This window comes from Lepisma saccharinum, chromosome 26, assembly GCF_977018435.1.
Source record: "Lepisma saccharinum chromosome 26, izLepSacc3.1, whole genome shotgun sequence".
Taxonomy (NCBI): Eukaryota; Metazoa; Arthropoda; class Insecta; order Zygentoma; family Lepismatidae; genus Lepisma; species Lepisma saccharinum.
The window spans coordinates 46307957-46321121 of record NC_139254.1 but is presented as its reverse complement, the minus strand read 5'-3'; the positions used below and the strand labels follow the sequence as shown (position 1 = coordinate 46321121).

The window sequence follows — 13165 nt, the reverse complement described above, 5'->3', positions numbered from 1 at the left end:
TTGATGTTTTCTTGGGGGGGGGGTTGCTGGAAGGAAACATCGCGAACATTGGAATTTTACACTACCAATAGTGTTCTAAGAACTGAACAAAATTAAGCTTTTATGGAATTATTCCCAACATTGGCCTTTTTTGTCCTTCATTGACTGGGCTATACTGCGCTGAAAACCACATGTTTTTTATTGTTTTCTCACAAACGTTATTTTTGGAAATAAACGATTCAATTGCACTACTGTTTTTCTGATAGATTCCACCGATTTTTTTTTCCAGTATAATCCTCTGTGGGGCAGGAGCTTGGGGTATTCTGTCCATGGATGTTTGTGTAGGCCCTTTACAACAATGTAAAAATGGAGCGCATATATGCTTTAGCCACTACATTAAATACCAATGAACTTTCAGTAGGTTTCTATGAAAATTTGCCAAATTCACCAGAAACGATTTTCATCTTTCTTCCCTGCTTGTAAATAGGCTTTCTGTAGTGTACAATAATGGTTGTCTTTCTTCAGTCCTAACATTCTGCGTTTTGTATGACGATATGGTATTTGCAAGTCATAGTGTAACATGACACTGTAAACGACTTGAGTATTTTCGGTTGACTTAACAAAACACTTTATGGTAACTAAACGGAAGAAAATAATAGCATTTACTAAATTTGCTAATTTTGAACAAATTCTTTGGTAACTCAAAGCGAAAAGCAAATATGCACTATACTAAAGAGCATTTAGTACTGGAATAATTATGCCATTTATTTATCACCTGTTTAAACAAATGTTTGGTTTGATTGATTGGTTGATTTGCTTCATTTTACTTCGCTTCTTGTGCCACTTTTGGCTAATTTGCGAAGATGCGATGAGTGATCATGTGATGAAATTGACGAATGGATACTTAAAAACATCCGTGCCCAGGCCGGGATTCGATCCCGGGACCCATGGCGTCGAAGCCGATGTGCTAACCACTCCGCTACGTGGGCCGAAACACATGTTTGTTTTCTAGAACCTATTTATATATTTATTTATTTATTTTGTTATTCCAAACTTTTCTGTGAAGACTTCGCAGTATTTTTAGCTAAAAATTGGTTACGAAAAAGGGGTGCTGAAGGGGGTGCGGAAGAAAATCAAGGGATTTGCGAGCACCCCCATGGCGTAACTCATGATTCAGGGGGTTAACATACGTTACCAACGATTCCGAGAGAAGGGAAGAAATAGGCTAAGACGAATATGTACCAATGTCTGTTATTCACACGTAATTTAACTGTTAAAGGGCAAACAGCTGTGTGGAAAATAAACCATCGATTTCACAAATATGTGATTGTTGAAAAAGAGTTGAACGTGTGTAGTAGAAGCTAGGAAAAATTCGTGGGAAACTGAATAGGCAGACAACGAGAAGTTTTTTTCCCTTCTGGGAATAATATTTGTTCATTTTCTTCCATTGCTGGTATTTCATTTACCTCTTCACACCATGCTACTAACTCGAAGGAAAGAGTTCGTCTTGTAGCAATATACTCGTATTTCTTCCATCTTTCACCTGTTTCCTTTTCTGAATTGTGATATACCGTCATATACCTATGGACTTAATGTCATCCTGCGTGGTGCCTCATTTAGAAATATCTATTGTTCGTAATCGGTTGTTTCAGGCACATGGGACGCAGTAGACGCCATAAACGGCCCTGACATGCAAGAATCCTTCCATTTCAGTTCCAGCCGTGTGAAGGTGTTCTGTTCACACGCGTCGTCTTCTGCCGTGCAACTAGTAGCTGAAAAGCATTAACTGACTGCCTAGATATTAAAAAATGTAACGTTAAGGTTAATGGAAGAGTTTATTTTGTTGTAGAACTCCGACTGTATCAGAACCTCAATTTTCGAATTTATAAAATACCTTTTCAGGGAAAACCGGTATTTTGATATACGATATCTGGTATAATGATTTTGATACAAAACAAAATTTTTGTGGTACATTACGGTACAAAACGAGTACAATTCGATGACATCATAATATCGTTGAAATTCGATTGTCGGGGATTTACCGTATCACTGGAACCCGGTATTTTGGTATACGATATCTGGTATAAGGATTTTGGTACAAAACGAATTTTTTGTGGTACATTTCGGTACAAAACGAGTACTATTCGATGGCAGTATCAGAACCTCAATTTTCGAATTTCGGAAATAACATTTCAGTGAAACCCGATAGTTTGGAATGCGATATCTGGTATAAGGAACCAGGTACAAAACGAAATTTTTGTGGTACATTTCGGTACAAAAAGAGTACTATTCGATGGCAGTATCAGAACCTCAATTTTCGAATTTCGGAAATAACATTTCAGTGAAACCCGATAGTTTGGTATGCGATATCTGGTATAAGGAGCTTGGTACGAAACGAAATTCTTGTGGTACATTTCGGTACAAAACGAGTACTATTCGATGGCAGTATCAAAACCTCAATTTTCGAATTTCGAAAATACCATTTCACTGGAACCCGGTATTTTGGTATACGACATCTGGTATAAGGAACTTGGTACAAAACGAAATTTTTGTGGTACATTTCGGTACAAAACGAGTACAATTCGATGACATCATAAAAACGTCGAAATTCGATTGTCGGGGTTTTATCGTTTCACTGGAACCCGGTATTTTGGTATACGATATCTGGTATAAGGAACTTGGTACAAAACGAAATTTTTGTGGTACATTTCGGTACAAAACGAGTACTATTCGTTGGCATTATCAGAACCTCAATTTTCGAATTTCAAAAATACCATTTCACTGGAACCCGGTATTTTGGTATACGATATCTGGTACAAGGATTTTGGTACAAAATGAAATTTTTGTGATACATTTCGGTACAAAACGAGTACAATTCGATGACATCATAAAAACGCCGAAATTCGATTGTCGGGGTTTTATCGTTTCACTGGAACCCGGTATTTTGGTATACGATATCTGGTATAAGGAACTTGGTACAAAACGAAATTTTTGTGGTACATTTCGGTACAAAACGAGTACTATTCGTTGGCAGTATCAGAACCTCAATTTTCGAATTTCAAAAATACCATTTCACTGGAACCCGGTATTTTGGTATACGATATCTGGTACAAGGATTTTGGTACAAAATGAAATTTTTGTGATACATTTCGGTACAAAACGAGTACAATTCGATGACATCATAAAAACGTCGAAATTCGATTGTCGGGGTTTTATCGTTTCACTGGAACCCGGTATTTTGGTATACGATATCTGGTATAAGGAACTTGGTACAAAACGAAATTTTTGTGGTACATTTCGGTACAAAACGAGTACTATTCGGTGGCAGTATCAGAACCTCATTTTTCGAATTTCGAAAATACCATTTCCCTGAAAACCGGTATTTTGGTATACGATATCTGGTATAAGGATTTTGGTACAAAAAGAAATTTTTGTGGTACATTTCGGTACAAAACGAGTACATTTCGATGACATCATAAAAACGTCGAAATTCGATTGTCGGGGTTTTATCGTTTCACTGGAACCCGGTATTTTGGTATACGATATCTGGTATAAGGAACTTGGTACAAAACGAAATTTTTGTGGTACATTTCGGTACAAAACGAGTACTAATCGGTGGCAGTATCAGAACCTCAATTTTCGAATTTCGAAAATACCATTTCACTGGAACCCGGTATTTTGGTATACGATATCTGGTACAAGGATTTTGGTACAAAACGAAATTTTTGTGGTACATTTCGGTACAAAACGAGTACAATTCGATGACATCATAAAAACGTCGAAATTCGATTGTCGGGGTTTTATCGTTTCACTGGAACCCGGTATTTTGGTATACGATATCTGGTATAAGGAACTTGGTACAAAACGAAATTTTTGTGGTACATTTCGGTACAAAACGAGTACTATTCGGTGGCAGTATCAGAACCTCAATTTTCGATATTCGAAAATACCATTTCACTGGAACCCGGTATTTTGGTATACGATATCTGGTATAAGGATTTTGGTACAAAACGAAATTTTTGTGGTACATTTCGGTACAAAACGAGTACAATTCGATGACATCATAAAGACGTCGAAATTCGATTGTCGGGGTTTTATCGTTTCACTGGAACCCGGTATTTTGGTATACGATATCTGGTATAAGGAACTTGGTACAAAACGAAATTTTTGTGGTACATTTCGGTACAAAACGAGTACAATTCGTGTATGTATTTTATTTCGAGTTTCGTTATTGTCGGGTTCCAGTGAAATGATCCCAACGCAATGTGCAGGATAAGGCGAGAAGTGGGCATCCATCAACATCAGTGAACGATGAGAACATTGTAAAGGCAGAGACATTGTTGAAAGAAGATAGACGTTTATCGATTCGCGAATTGGCAGTTAAACTGAATGTTGGTGTAGCAAGATGTCACGAAAAATCTGAAAATGTCTCTCTCGTGTTTGTGCAAGATGGCTGCCGCGTTCACTGAACTGCTTCATGAAGAATGGTTTCTCCTGCAGAATAGCACTAAGCCACATGTACAGCGCCTTGAATAACGTAGTGTGGAAAACGACCCAAGAAACTGGTTCCCGCGACTGATGAGAACATAGATGGCAGTGCGATCAGAATCTGTGCTAATTTTCTTATGAAAGTAATGCGGCTTTGTTAGTTTTTGGAATATATTATAGAGATTTGTTTATCTTGAAAGGCGGTACGTGAATTGATGGAAACAGTTATATTTGTGGAGTGATTTGCAGTCACGAAAAGGCATTAATTTGGAAATAAAAGTAAAATAAAATTAATTAATAAATAGCATGCGTGCGTAACACAAGAAGAAACATCGCAATGTGATTCCGGAACTCAGGTCTTGGACTGTGTATTAGAGTTTATTTTTCTATGTTATTAGAATATAAATAGTATCCTGAGAGATATTTCATACGGAGGCGACAAACCACAATTGTCGCTTGAAAGCGAGCAGTCAGTAATCAATGTAGCCTTTCGAACCGTAGGGACAAAAGCTCTGACTGCACCGTTTCCTCAAGAAGATTTTAGGCCAAGGCGACACGCGACAAACGATACGAGGATTTCACACCAAAACGACACAGGTCTTTGGTCCAAGGCAACTTTCATACCGAAGCGACACATGTTGCTTGGAAAGGAGCCAATCAAGAGCAACATTTCACATCGTAGCGGCATGACGGGAAGCACAGGCCAGCGTCCGGTTGGTGAAATCCTCAAGCGATAAGTGTCGCGTGCCGCTTGTCGCTTTGGTGCGCAATCTCACTAAAGCAAGACACTCATTGCATCTCGTATGCGCGAACAACAAACCACGGCAACATGTTGCAAGCTATTGAGGAAATGGCCCAGTTTGAGCGACGCAGAAGCGACAAAGCGACACGTGTGGCTTATCGTGTCGCCTAGATCTGTTGTTGTAATGTGCGCTTTATAGTGTCGCCTATCTGTTGTTCGCAAGCAACGCTTGCTAATAGACTGAAGGCACGATGTCGCCATGTCGCTTGTCACTTAGTTTGAAACTCCCCTGTAGCGCGTCGCTTCGGTCTCAGCACCCTTCCTTTAAGGAGCTTTCCGACCGAAGTAAGAAGTAGCACGCGAATACGTGTGGCGAATACTATCATATTTTTTGTTACGCTTCAATTATGCATATACCACTGCTACCCGATACCAAAATTCTCTAAATACAATATTGAAGCGTATGATGTTTTGGAAGCTGCTACCTTAGTATAATTTCGCCCAGCCCAATATACTACCCTGAACTACGTGGATCTTTTTTTTTATTATTGCTCCAGGAGACAAAGAACTCAAATCGCCGAGTGCATAAATCCGGGTTAACGCAATCTTATTGAGAATTGGGGGAATCGTCTAGTTCCCCCTCCCAAGAAAATTACGTACGCCCAAAACAACCCAGATAAATTATCACTTTCGCCCTTCATTATTCTACGTCAACGGCTAATTTGCAGAACAATAATATCTTAGTATACTCTTTGATTGATTAAAAATTGTACTTAATTTTAACAAGGTTTTATTCAAGAAAGGTTTTACTAGGTAAAAAAAGAACAGCGACTTGAGCAGAACAATAGGTTCAGTATCTTAAATACCCCGGAATATAACAATTCAAAGAATATTTACGGAGTCAATAATGTTGACAATATAATGTCCAGCGGACCGCAAATACCATTTATGCATTCACTCTATCCCTTACTTTTGTCGTTTACTTATTTTTGTTCCTATTCTAAACAGCCTATAATAAATAGCAATGAACTCTTCCCAATTCTTCATCCAAATATTAAAACCCAATTATATATAAATAGATACACCGATTTGAAACACCTCCCAACAATCGTGCATACACTATTTGAGATGGTACCGAAACAAGTCACTGATAGAATTATTTATAAAAAAAAAGTATACGTAATAATCCACCCGGTTGCGGAGTGAAGAGGCAAAAAAGAAAATAATACTTATTACTGCTCAATTTCTTCTTGTAATAAGGAAGTCAATACAAGTTGCTCATGAATATAGAACTATTAATCTCTTGTTACTAAACAAGTCGTGTACCAGAGTTATAAAAAAATGAATTAGACAAAAGCCCCATACTGACCTCCTTCCTTCCCCGTTACGCAACATGGCAGAATCGAGATGGCTAGGAAGATATGGCAACTCAAACGTACAACGTCAGTTAAAATGCCATGCCAAATACGCAACGAAGGAGAGGCAAAAGGTCGGGCACCTGTTACGCGAACTACTGAATATACCTGTCGTCTCTCCGCTCCGGCTGGCGTCTAATGCTGGTCTCTCCTTGGTCTCGAGTGTATCGGAACTGTACTGTGTCTGTTTCTCGTTCACCCAGTTCCCAACGCTACTCGGTCGACAAGTATATTTTACGCATGCGCGAAGTTACGTGCCGAGGCAGCGAGCGCCCTCTGTCGAGAAGGCTGCGCAACTTGATACGTTACGTAACAATCAGTGACTTATTTGGCGCGTGGGATATTTCACTCTCGTATGTGAAGAGAAGAGTGAAGCTGTGGAGGGCTGATATTTATATAATGTATATCAACCGTCACATACGCCATATGAACGTGTCGTTTGCTGTTTGAACCCTCATGTGCAATGAATGCTATTTCACAGTCTGGAAGTGTGTGTCACTAGTGTGACAGTTTGAACATCCCGTGTCGCTTGTCCCATTGTTTTGAATGTTTCCTTACACTCATGTCGATGGCACTAAGAAAGCTTTGTGGGGTTCCCCTTGTCGTTTCATGCAATCATCATTATCATCATCGCCGCGATTAGTTTAAAGCGGAAGAAAAGAGACAGTAAATATCAAAAATACAAATGCTTCAGTGTGTATATCTAAGAAATGATGATGATGATAATAATAATGAACCTAATTCATACACAAAAATTTAGTTTGCCAAGAGCATTCCACGCGTATTTTTTTCTCCCGTATTATTAACGAAAGTATGACGATAACAGGACGTGGTCGACTGTCTAGAATGTTCGTTAATATCTTCGCGACCACTGTACCAAATATCATAGCAATTATCACATTCATAGAAATGCTTCATGTAAAAGAATCAGACGTTGCAGCGAAAACTCCATTTACTTCCATTATAAGCAGACGAATACCAAGCACCGGGTCCAACACCAGCGCCTCTAGCGGTATCATTTTCGAGTGGAACCAGCCAGAGAGCGCAGAACCGTGCCGTTTTCCACACTACGTTATTCAAGGCGCTGTACCACATGTGGCAAGGCAAGCTATGGCAGCGTTAGAGAATATTGGTGGGCCGCCTCTAGACCATTCTCCGTACAGCCTAGACCTCGCACCATGCAATTTCTGGGTATTTCTAACACTTAAGAAAGAGTTATGTGGAAGGAAGTTCAGCTCGGACCAGGAAATGAAAGCTGCCACATCCACTACCTTACACTCTCAGAAAATAGTCTGCAACATGTGTTTGAGAAGCTAGTGCATCGCTGGAATCTGTGTACAGAGTGTTATGGGCACTATTTCAAAAAGGAAACTCACATCAACCCTAGTACTTACTCGGACTCCAAATAGTGATCTCAGTCCAAGAACTTTCGGAACAACCCTCGTAGTATAACGCTTATGGGAGTACCATTTTACTTGTTCTCTTCGAAATGTCAAACTTCCGATCGCGAAGACCAAAATATGAACAGAAAGAGGACAGGTTGAAGTTTTTCTTTGTGGTGGGAAAAGTCGCAACTTTAATTTCCTTAGCCGTAACTTGAACTTGCATCTCCATTAGTGATAAATGGAGATTTTAGAGATCGTATCTATAAATAATCATCGCAGGGATAAATTCATACTCTCTTCTACTGTCACGGATAGTTCTGGATTTTAGAAATCCTCGTTACAACTCAGAACTGTCCGTGGCTGTACAGTGCGTATTTTTTCAGTATAGATATACCAAACTTTCTGAAACCTTGGAAAGTATGCGAACCACAGGCTTCACCGTAACTTAGCCTAGCGACACTAGCGCCACTGTCTCCACGCCAGGGTTTCAAATGTCTTGGTGGATCTATAGCATTGTCTATTCAGACGATATTGAATTAGATGCACACCTACCGCGAAAGTGATACTTTTTGCTTTGTTCTTGATGGATTGAAGTGAACCACGGAAGAATCTAATTCAGGAGAAAGTGAGGAGGAGGAATATAAGACCAATTAGCAACATTTGCAAATACTGTACCTTTGTTATATTTAACAATAATAAAGGGTTTTGTGTCCATATTGGTCTGAGCCATCTCCCGCTTAGCAAGCTAGCTAGCGCTTTCGCCTTTGATGTTAACAGTACTGGGTTCGATTCTCGATCCAATTGCGGTTTTGACCCGGCATCGTAACGAAGGAAGAAGCAGCTGGTTTCGGCAGCTGGAATGCCAGAAAACAATAGCTAATTTGACAAGGTAAAGCAAACGAAAAACCGGATGGCAGGCCCTGGCCTTGGCCTAAACGTGGCTTAATTGGAAGGGGCAAAACGAGTTTCCACGAGAAATGTACACGTTTGGGAAAAATTCACATGCTATACATCCTTCAAACGGGTATCACGTGGCACAATTATCTTCCTAAAGCTTACTTTAGTTGCACAATTCGACTTAGTCATTGCAGTAAAACTACTCTTGAAATATACAAGTGCAATTACTCTGCTATATCCGTAAGTCTAGACAGTTCTTTTTGTTTTGTTTTTCTTTTAGTTTTGCAATAGTTTCTCTGGCATAGTTGATATGTTCCTTGTAAACTAAATCACTAACAATGTAACTATCTAAGAACTAGCGCCAATCAGTGATTTCCCAAACCAAGAAATATCACAGAAACTCTGATCAGGAAGGCCAAAATTCATTGTCCTAACGAGCTGATTTCCCTGCGTTGCCCGGGTATTTATTTATCCCAATCTTCTATTAGACAGGAAAGTAATTAATTCTAACTATAGTGGAAAATGAACGTGGAGTTGAACGGCATTGAGAGTGTCACTATTCATCTTAGAGACCCAGAAAACTACGCATTCGACACTAATATCGTTTTTTTCTATTATTTTTACATGTTATCCTCTTCCCACCCCCACCCCGAGGGGTGCCAGGGGTGTCTTGGAGTTGAACAGCATTGGGAGTGTCACTGTTCATCTTAGAGACCCCGAAAACTTTGGATTCCAAAATAATATCTGTCATTTTTTATTATTTTTACATGTCACCCCTCTCCACCCCTGGGGCTGCCAGGGATGTCTTACCCCCACAGTATTTTTTTCCATATTGCAAGTGATATGCGTACCAAGTTTGGTTGAAATCGCTCCACACACACACGCACACACACATATATCCCTTTTTATATATTAGAGTTTGTAATTCAGAGTTGCTTTTCTGAAACTGTTGGCTAATCGCGGCGATGAAGATTAGTGTTCTTATGATGAAATTGATGAAGGTACACCCACAAATAACACCAACACCAAAGCCGGGATTAGAACCCAGGATCCCTTGGCGTGCATTGTGCTAACACCACCCCGCTACGGAGGTGGGCTTAAGTTTAGTGTTGACTGCTACTTGTTGGTAAATTTAAATTCTGTATTCGTTGACAGAACCAATTTATTAATTCCTATGTAACATAAGGATTTATAGAAATGAATATCTAACTCAGAGATTGCCAAATTTCCCCGACCCATGAAAATACTTCCTAGATTTATAAATTCATGGCGAGATACCAAGAGGGAGAAGTGAAACTTTGTGTAATAACTTATTGATAAAAAAACTTTTGCATGTAATGGACTATTTGTTTTTAATAGACAGGTGGCAAAACAGTGGGAAAAAAAATATGTAGTGTTAAATTAGTATTTTAGCCGGGCTTTCGCCGATGGAAGAGTGATGACGTCATCGCCTTTTAATCAGGGGATCTCGGATTTGATATTTGGAGGCACAGTTGTTCAGAATCCAATTCATGCTGTAGGTCCAGTCCCGTTTAGCCTATCTGTTCATGGCGTGGACTTAATTCAAACAAACAAACACGTATTTGCACCACATATATCGATCATTTTAGAAAAGTTTAGAAAATTTTAAATCCCCACATTTGGTACTTTGTGAAATATCGACAAATTACTCTTGTTATCGCTCTCGCATTTCGAGAGATCGGTCCCGGGTTCGATTCCCGGTGGGAGCCGTCAATGACCCAGCGTCGTGATTGTGGAGCTACTTCGCAAGAAGTTGCGGTCCCAAGTCTCGAAGGACAGAAACGGCGTCAATGGGACTCGGCTCGTCAGCCAATGCAATCACTCTCGCAGGTCGTGACCCTACAGAGGACTTTTGCATCACGGAGATTAGTTTTTGAATCTACTTTTATGTAGTTTTGATTTTATGATTGTCAACTTTATGCACAAATAGGCTAATCGCGACGGAAACTACAGTTTATATTGAGATCCGAACCAATATGTGTCTCCATCTGGTATCGAACCTGAGACGCCTTGATTAAAAGCGACGACCTTACCACTATGCCATCCGGGGGAACCTCACTTTAGATTTCAATAACGTGAGTTTTTGTTTAAGGTTCATTTTTTTTAGACATAGGCTAATCGTAATTGGACCTACAGTTTAAAGTTGGATCCGAACCACTAAGTGCCTCGAGCGGATATTGAACCTTGGACCTCTTGATTACATCGTTGCCACTACGACATCTTGGAGACACAGATTGAAAGGCGTCTGCTACAAGATAAGACGTAATTCGATTGTGGAATCCCAAGCTTTCCTAACTACGTATCCTCCAGAAGAACGGAGACAGAGCCGGATGAAGCAAAGCCGGAAATAAACGTGACTGAAACGCATCCCCACATTAGATAAGGAAATTGATTTTTGAACTGATTGATTTGGTTTAGTTTATTTCACCTTCCCGCCACTTCTGGATAATCGCCAAGATGAGTGATGATATGATGAAATTGATGAAGGCACACACATAGAACACCCTTGCCCAGGCCTCTATTCGAACCAGGGACCACTGGCGTTGTAGGACGGTGTGCTTAGGTAAGGAAGACAAGGTACTGTAGAAGTAAGGTATGCATTCAGTCACTCACCTTGCTTAACTTTGATCGCTCTGCATAGGTGCTGGATGATGTCCGTTTACCACTGTTCTGTACACTCTGCGTTCAGACTCTAATGATTCCTTCACACACTTATATTTCAGAGATGTCCATAACCTCTCTGTTGAGCTGGGCTTCGGGCGAAGAGCTTCGTGTGCTTTAAGCAAGCTTACGCGCGTCACTTCATCCCACCTACCTTCGTCTAAAATCCATCTCGCTGAGATGTCCTCGGCTAGGGTTGAAAGCTACACAAGGACGTCGCTGGCGAAGTGAACAAAACTAAAGCCGTGTCTCGCCTACGTCACAAACTGTTGCATTGTGGGATCGAGCAGCCATGGCTGAGGCCAGTTCTTGTTAGCATACGTAATTCAAGCAGGCTGGCGATACTAGCATATACATTCCTGATCTAAAACTAATGTGCCGATGTACAGAACGCTACGTGTTGGATATCTCCTTGCAATTCTTCTTCCTCTTCTTTCACATGACCCTGTCAACAATATCTTATCGATTCTATACCCAGTGGAGGCACATAGTGGTTCGGATTCCACTTTAAACTGTAGGTCCAGTACAGATTAGTCTTACTGTGCACAAAGTGAACTTGAAACAACAACTCAACTCAAACTCAAAACATCTTGTCGACTTTGGACATCGTTACTGTTATTGTATTTGTCTTAATGCTTTTCTTCTGAAATTGATAGATAGTCACTCAAGTTCACCAGTAGCACAAACATAAACGATTATATGAATAAATCACTCTTATCCTTTTTCTGTAATTTTATAAAAATCATTTTATATTTCGTTGCAAACGACAAATAAAATTTGCCGCAAACATGGCAGCTGTGCCCATCGTGACGTCACTTGAAACTTACCTATAGAGTGAGTCGCACACACAAAATATACACTCACTTCATGTCTAGAACTATATTTCGTGACGTATCCGAACTGTCTCACATTTAATAATAATAATAATAATAACAACAACAACAATACCAAAAATAATAATAATAACAATACCAATAATAATAATAATAATCTAGTTTGTCAGTAGTAAGTAAATAAGATTAATACATATTTTAAAAATATTATTAAGATATGTTAAATACTGGTAAAATAAAATTATTGTTATTATTACGAAAAAGGGAAAATATAACACTAAGTATTTATTAAAGAAGTTGCATCAAGTTAATAACTAAAATTTGTATAAAAAATTTCCTCCTACCCAAGAAAATAACGTCAAAAAATGTTTACATGGGTTGTTAGTTCCAGCTGATGAAAATCCCCTGATCATTATTTATGCTAATTTTTATTGTAGTACTACGAGTAAAATTTTGCAGGCACTGTCAACATATAGCTTTATAATCACAATATAAGTGAAGCAATAAATCAGCTTCACATACGAGACAACTGCAAACAAGTATTTTGCTTATTTAATATTAGACTTGGTAAGTGAAGGGTTTGGCCCTCCTGGACCCCACTCGAAATACATAATTGTTGTTGAGATATACCGTGAGACTTACAGCATGAACTTGGGCTTGGCTTGCGTCCACAGTTTTATATACGTCCATAAGCTTTAATGAGTACTGTAGAATCGAGAGCTGCAAGGAGAAGAGAATTTCGCT

The 13165-nt window shown here is 39.4% G+C and overlaps 1 protein-coding gene across 1 annotated transcript in view; it reads left to right on the top strand.

Annotated features, from left to right (window-relative positions):
• The first annotated feature begins 9086 nt into the window (after positions 1 to 9086).
• The window catches only part of LOC145979699 (alpha-tocopherol transfer protein-like), a 57121-nt gene continuing 53042 nt past the window's right edge, over positions 9087 to 13165 (top strand). Inside the window, exon 1 of the mRNA XM_083112674.1 lies at positions 9087 to 9146. The gene's annotated coding sequence lies outside the window, so the exon portion shown is untranslated. The remainder of the gene's footprint in view (positions 9147 to 13165) is intronic.